Below are 7,603 nucleotides of genomic sequence, written 5' to 3'. Positions count from 1 at the left end.
TTTTCTGTCTGTCTTTTCTTTCTGTCTGTCTGCCTGTCTCCATCATCTTTTCTGTCTGTCTCTTCTTTCATTTTGTCTGTCTGTCTGTCTCCCCTCTGTCATTTCTGTTTGTTCTTTCTGTCTGTCTGTTTGTCTGTCTCCCCCTGTTTTTTTTTCTGTCTAACTTTTCTTTTTTCTTTTTTCTGTCTAACTTTTCTAACCCCATCTTTTCTGTCTGTCTCTTCTTTCGTTTTTTCTGTCTGTCTCCCCTCTTTTTTCTGTCTGTCTTTTCTTTCTTTCTTTCTGTCTGTGTCTGTCTGTCTCCCCCTTTGTCTTTTCTGTCTGTCTCCCCTGACTTTTTTGTCTTTCTTTCTGTTCTTTAGAGCTGGAGTCAGGAACAGAATGGATGCTGTAGGATGATTTTATCTTCCTTGTTCTTTGTGTATTATTTTGTGTTAGAATGGGTTCATCCGGACCCCTGATCACCAGAACTCGGACCTCTTGTGGTTCCGTGAGGGGGCCCGGTCACACGGTCGCCCCGAGGGTCCGGCTCGGTCGTGCCATGTTTAGCCACCAGATTATGCAGATATTTGCACAGATACATCCAGCGCCTGCCTACGATGCCAGGCCGATTGTCATTTGCTGCCATGGTAACGGAGTGGAGAGCGTTAGCTGGAGCGCTGTGCTGGCCGGAGTCCGCGGGCTTTAGAAACGTCAGCGCTAACATGTGAGCGTACAGTCAGTCAAGGACATTTCAGCACCTTAATAATCTGACCTCTCCACTTTTCACCCTGCAGGTCAGTCGACGTGGACGGCGAGGATACTTACACTGTGTGGTCAAAAGTATCGGGACGCCTTTCTAATTACTGAATTCATGTGTTTCAACCACACAGTTACCTACAGCTGTAATAAATCAATCATAGAAAGGAAATTCCAGGCTTCCGAATTTGCAGCAACACTTTAGGGAAGGTCCTTTCCTGTTTAGGATGACAAAGCAATTCTGCCACAATGAACGGCTCTGGAATGAACTGGGACTCCAACGTAAGAGCCCAGCCGTACAACTGCTGTCACCTTTGGCTAAATAGGCACAAAGTCTTGTGAGAAGCTTCTCAGAAGAAGAGTGGATGTTTTTTACTTGGCAACATGGTGGTCGTGGGGCTTGAACCAGGAACCTTCTGATTATTGCTCTTGATTAACCACTGTTAGACATTAAAAACTTTAGTTACTACCTGATCTGTCATGAATGTAAACAAAGTGACGTTAAAGGTCCTAATAAAATAAATAAGTCTTTCATTATCTCTGTCTGCCTTTCTAGTCGTCTTTTCTTTCCATCACAAGGATGGATGTCCAACAAGCTCACAGTCAGGCGTCCAAATACTTTTGGCCGTACGGTGCATGATTAAACGTAAAGTTTTGGACCGACTCTGCCCTGAATGTGCAGCGATCTGAGCTCGACGGTTGAAGCCTGGAGAGCGATCACGTTCGCGTTCAGTAAAACAGTGTGTAGGTGTGTGCAGGGCACTCGAGGTGTCTGGAGTGTGTTGGAGAGAGTGTGTGTGGGTGCGGAGTAGGAATCTAACAAAGGCCAACTAGCTTATTTTGACAGTAATAATTGTACATCTGTTCTCACAGAGCTGGTACTGATTTTTACCCCCCTTCTGCTCATGGGCACATTTGGCACGTCGGCCGTTTCATGTAGAGTCGCCCCGTGGTGAGTCGGTGAGATAAAATCCATGACGAACCTCAGAAAAAGACTCGAATCGGAAAATTAAGAGACGAACAAGTCCTGCATAGTGAAAAAGCCCTGAAGCGGAGTCACAGGGGGAGGAGAATCGGTGAAGGAGAGAGTCAGAGCGAGAGAGGAAGGGAGGCGAGAGAGGAGAGAGAGCGAGGCAGATAGCCGACGTTCGTAATAGACGTTCGGAACAGAAGACGCCACTCGACTAACCTTCAGCATTTCCTCACAAGGCAGGATGATTTTTGCTAGATCGGGCAGATCGGCTCCTAATTCCGGATCGTTGGATTATTTCTGGGTTACTCTGACTGTTTTCACGCTTGGACCACATGACCGTAATGAACTGGGTTCCGTCCATCTGCTTATCGCCAGGATGCTGTGATATTCTTTATTTATTTATTTATTTATTTTGGGGGAAAAGGGGCTCATCTGTCCCATCCCTGTAGATGGAAGTTGGCGAAGTAATTATCAGTACCCCCATGAGGATGCAAAGTAGGCACTGCCAATTCTGGATCAGAGGGACAGCGGTGGGTTTTGCTTCTATTTTTGTGTTTGTTTTTTCTTTTCGTCTTGATGCCAGAGAAATATCAGATTCATTTGCTGAGCTAAATGCTAAATAGATGGTTGATTCCTTTAACCGGCACCAGAGGTGTTTTATCTGTTCTGAGAATTTCCAAAAATATGCTCGTGCACTTACTGAACTGAACTCAGAAGTTGCCTTTCTTGCAGCTTTATAAGTATGAATGCTCGTTATCGATAATTGATGTCTGGAAATGATTTCACTGGACGGATTTGGAATCTTCAAGCCATAAAGTCTTCCAGAAAAGTGCGTTCGAAGGAAGCGTGTTGAGCTACTCGTGCGACGATGGGTAAAGCACTGAGTCGACCGGGCTGCCTGCGCCAGAGCCCCTGCTGCTCAAAGAAAAACGACAGAGACGGCTACAACGAAGACGGCTACATCCCTCAGCGCTCCATCTACGATACCATGTGCATCAACGAGCAGATCGACCACAGTTCGGCCCACAGCACTCTCGGCTCGAGAAGAGGTCGCGAGACCGATTTCTCCAGTAACGGCTCCCTGGGCGGCGACACGTTCGACACCAGATCTTCCGTCCTCCTTACCGGCGGGAGACGACTCGACGAGAGGTTCATTTTCGACTCGCTGAAGCTGGCGAACGATGAACTGAGATCCGAGGGAGGGTTCGTGAGGTCGGTCTCTCCGAGTGTGTCCTGCTCTTCGGCTCCAAGTGGATCTGTTGCCAAACGCTATCATTACCAAGACTCCGCTAAGAAAGACAGCCTCTGTCGGCACTCCTGGAAGGTCCTTACACCTCCCAAAACTCTCCCGGAACCTTTACAGCTTTCACCTGGAGAAAAGAACTTCCTAAATCCAGGAGTGGCGTTCTTCCCGAGCAGCATGGCCTCACCCCAGATCTCACCTTTCTCTGGATCCCCTTTCTCCACTGGAACTCACACCCCCTCTGTTTTCTTCTCCCCCTCACCCATTCCCTACCATCAGCAGTTCCAGAGACAGTCTTTACCCACACAGCCCTCCTCACCAAGGCCTCTCTTCACCGAACTGTCCGTAAGCGCCCTCATGTGTGGCCAAGATGTACAGCAGGAGCGACAGATCGAACGGGATTACATAGCGGAAGAGAATGTTGTACAAAGACGTAATACGTTTGAGACTTTTAAACCCAAACCTTTTGAACCCATCATTGAGCCCATCATTGAGCAGCCGTCCACCATGCCGGAGCCTGAAAATGAGACCGCGCCCCTGTTGCCTCCCCAGATCACCAAAAGTCCTAGAATCTGCACAACTCCAATAGAGTCCACCTGGCCACGAAGGCTTATCGGAAGGAGAAGGACGGTGAGACAAGGCGGGGCGGTTCACAACCTCCCCATTCTTCCTCCGTTGCCCTCCTTGCTCATGCGGAGCGTCTCGGACAAGAAGCCAATGCCACGCCTTTCTCCGTTTCCTGAGCACCAAGGAAAAGTCGAAGGGCGGCTGAGTAAATCTTTGGTGGTGAAAAAGGAACTGAAGGAGTGCTCGCTGCAGGATTGGAAGATGTTGCGCGAGAAAGAGGAGCACAAAGCCGGGTCGTGTAAGAATGTAGTCGAGACAGAAGTCGTCCTCGAGAACCTTTGCCAGATGCCACCAGTTGAAGAGAAACCAGAGGAGACTGATGACAATGCTCCTTCAGACTGTGAGGAGAACTGGGAAGCTGTGCTGGAGATGGTCAACTCGCTCTGGGATGAAACATGGAAAGATTCGGACTCCCAGAGCTTCGGGTCTTTGAGACATTGGCCGCTCTTGCATCCTCCCACTGGTTTTGGTGGCTCTCAGGCTCCTTCCGGCACCAGTTCTGAGCTTGGTGCAGAAGACCTGAAGGAGCTGGAGAGATTATGTAGAGAGGACTCGATTGATTCAGAACTCGACAACGTGCCCCGATTTCTGTCTGATCCACAGCCAACAGTGAACAAAGGTCGGTTCCAGTTGCCCCAATCAATGGGTCAATCGCTTGATCATCCAAGCGTCCCAACGACACTGGATCTTAATACTGCCGAGGCTCGAGGGGGAAATAAATACGGCCAAACCGGATCACCAGATTCAAATCTGACCTTGGAGTCAGATTCCAGTGGGGTTTACATGTCGAACACTAGCCAGAGCAGCAGAGAGGACATGTGTGACCTGTCCGGTGTCACCCCACCCAGTGGAGACGAGAACGAACAAGCGGTTGCCAAAGTGACCTGGATGTTCAAACCAAAAAAATACAATCCCAAACAGTTAACCTGGGATAAGAAGCCGTCCACGGACCGCAACGATTCGAGCAAAGATATCTATTTGAAGAAGATTCGAATCAAATCCGAAGACTTTCACGAGGTCTTCAAACCCTTGGACAAAGGTTCGACAGGTCAAAACCCTTACAGCACTGTGAACACATCAGAAATGGACACGCCTTTACCCCTTTCTCCAACAAAACATGAGATTAAGGGACATTTACTGGACAGCGGTGACCTGGATCCTTTCGTCGCCACTGACAGCTTTGTCTACCTTGCAGTCTCAGTTCCGCCCCCTCCCAAAACCGCAAAGACCGCCCCGAACCGTGAACCCCTTCCAGCTCAAAGGGAGCCCTCTGTGATCTTCACAAAGCCAGGCTTGTGTCTGGACGAGTGTGACTTCCTGTCCACCGACAGCTTCGTGTACCTGGCCGCCCCCGACTGTCACCTGCTGTCCGTGGAAGGTCACTCCATGTACGGCGGCTCGAAGGACTCGGACTCGGAGGACAGCGGCTCCCGGGCGGAGTTCGTTCAGCCCTCTGCGGTCGGGGACAGTGACTGGGACTCCGACCTTTCAGATTCCGACCGCGAGTGGGATCACTGGGAGGAGCTGGAACAGGACGTGCTTCGGGGACTCTTCCGCGAGGACCAATCGGAAGCGGGCGAAGAGCGCCATGACGACCAGGCGCCGCGGGTTTGTTGCCGGCGTGCGGAGTTGGATGCTGTTGTTGAGCAGGAACAAACAGAAGTGTGTTCACGGCACAGGCGGGGGGCCGAGGAACACGCCGAGACGAAGTCTGTGTCCTAATAATACTCGCAATAGTGATAAGAGATAAAAGAGATAAAAGAGACGGCGTGTGCAGTTTAGAACGGCACAATAACTTAAACGTTTCCAAAAAATAATAATCAGGAATAATAGAGACGGTGTTTCAGAATTCTGGTTTTATTTAGGCTCATTATTTAATCGGTGTTTGATTACTCAAGACTGCAGGGTTTTTAAACACACTATATGGTCAAAAGTATTGGGACATCCCTTCCAATTTCCAAACAATGACATGCTTACCACTTGCACAGAGCCCTGACCTCAGCCCTGACCTCAGCAACTCTGGGATGAACCGGAACATCCATACAAATGCAAACAAACATCCAACAAGCTGATGGTCAGGTGTCCAATTACTTTTGGCCATATAGTGTATAAGCGCACAAGTTAAACAACCTGAGAAAAGCAATACGCCCTTGACACTGGGCATCCATTAGAGATCAATCAGTCACTCCTCATTTACACTCACACCTAAAGACAATCCCCTTTTCCCCTGATTTAATCATAACCAGTTCCCAATTGTGAATCTGCCTCCGCTTGCATGACCTTTATTCTGATCAAAAAGATTCTGACCACTAAATGCCCCGTGACGCTGGACGCTTGTCTGATCTGTGGTCGCTTCTCATCGCCCCGTTGGCGTAGGGTTCCCACAGAGAGCCGTATAGCGCACGGAGAGTCAGATCATTTTGTGTCAACATTTAAATCAGTGTCCAAAACAAGCTGATGCTTCTATATCACTGCTGCTTCATCTGTGTCCTTTAATGCCTCACTGGCTGCCAACGAGCACATTTTAATAAACATTTTATTTTATTTATTTATTTATTTATTTATTGTATTTTACTCTTTAATTCTGTCCATCCGAACGCGACCTGCTACAAATGCTGCAATACCTGCATGAACTGGACCGGGTTTCATGTTAATAAGACAAGTAATCAGAAGGTTGTCGGTTCCGTCTAATTGTGATCCTCGATCGAATTGTGTCACACTTGTAAGCCACTTCGGATGCAAGCGTCCGCTAAATGCTGCAAATGTAAATGTAATCGAACGGGCGTGTCAAACAGTCTGGGGAATCGGATGCTCGTCCACTCATCCACAGGTCCCGCTGGCCACGCCCTCTGAGCTGCACTCGCTCCTGCGAAGCTTCCATGATGCAGTCGATGTTTTTTGTCGCTTCTATCGATATTTATAACGGAGCGATCAGGCTGTAATTAAATATTGTTGATTTATTTATTGGCTTGTGAGTTTTAGTGAGAGGATTTGATCAGATGATTAAACGATGGCAATATGACGTGTGGTGTAAGAGCTGCTGTAGGACAATCGCTCGTGCTTTCATATTTCTGACGGAGAGCTGGTAGATGTGTGTGTGTGTGTGTGTGTGTGTTTACATCAATAAAGTTTACGTGCCTGTAACGATGATTATTATTCATCTGATTATTACACAACACTGCATGATCAAAAGTATTGGGACGCCCAGTTCTAATGACTGAATTTGTGTGTTTCAGCCTCTACAATCGCTCACATGAGTAATAAATCAATCTGGTCACACTGTGGTTTACAAGGAGGCGATCGTGTACGAGTTTATTTCATGTTTACGTGCTGGTTAAAATTTGTTTATTAAGCAGCAACAGTTTAGGGAAGGCCCTTTCTTGTTCCAGCAATACTCAGAGCCCTGACTGACCTCCTCAACAGCTCTGGGATGAACCGGAACACCAACTGATCAGTCAGCGCCCAGCCATACAGATACAAATGCTGAACTGGCATAAATTCCCACACACAGACACACTTGTTGTTCCAGCTGAAAGGATCGCATACACGTCTCTGTTTTAATACTGTTTGTTTTTGAGACGGGGCGTCCGACAAGCTCGTGGTCAGGCGTCCCAATACTTTTGGCTCTATGTTGTATGAAGGATCGAAATGTTTATAATGTGCATTAATTGAGGGTTGCAGATGGAAAGGGGAATAAAAAGACTGAAAAGCACTGCAATACAGCCAAAAAATGATTTAATATTTAAAAAATATATATAATTTATAATTTTATATAAGTATAAATGTAATATATGGACAAAAGTATTGGGACACCTGAGCATGAACTGCTTCCTCTATCTTCTATAGCTGTAATGTCATCCACTCTTCTGGGAAGCCTTTCTACAAGAGTTTGGAGTGCGTCTGTGGGAATTTGCTCCCACTGAGTCAGCAGAGAAGAGAAGGAGGCCTGGCTCACAGTCCGACTTCAATTCATCGGGTTGAGTGTTCGGAGCAACACAACCGATTAAACCAGGTCCTCGAGT

The sequence above is a fragment of the Trichomycterus rosablanca genome, chromosome 13 (genome assembly GCF_030014385.1).
Source record: "Trichomycterus rosablanca isolate fTriRos1 chromosome 13, fTriRos1.hap1, whole genome shotgun sequence".
NCBI lineage: Eukaryota > Metazoa > Chordata > Actinopteri > Siluriformes > Trichomycteridae > Trichomycterus > Trichomycterus rosablanca.
Note: the sequence above shows the minus strand (reverse complement) of the source record.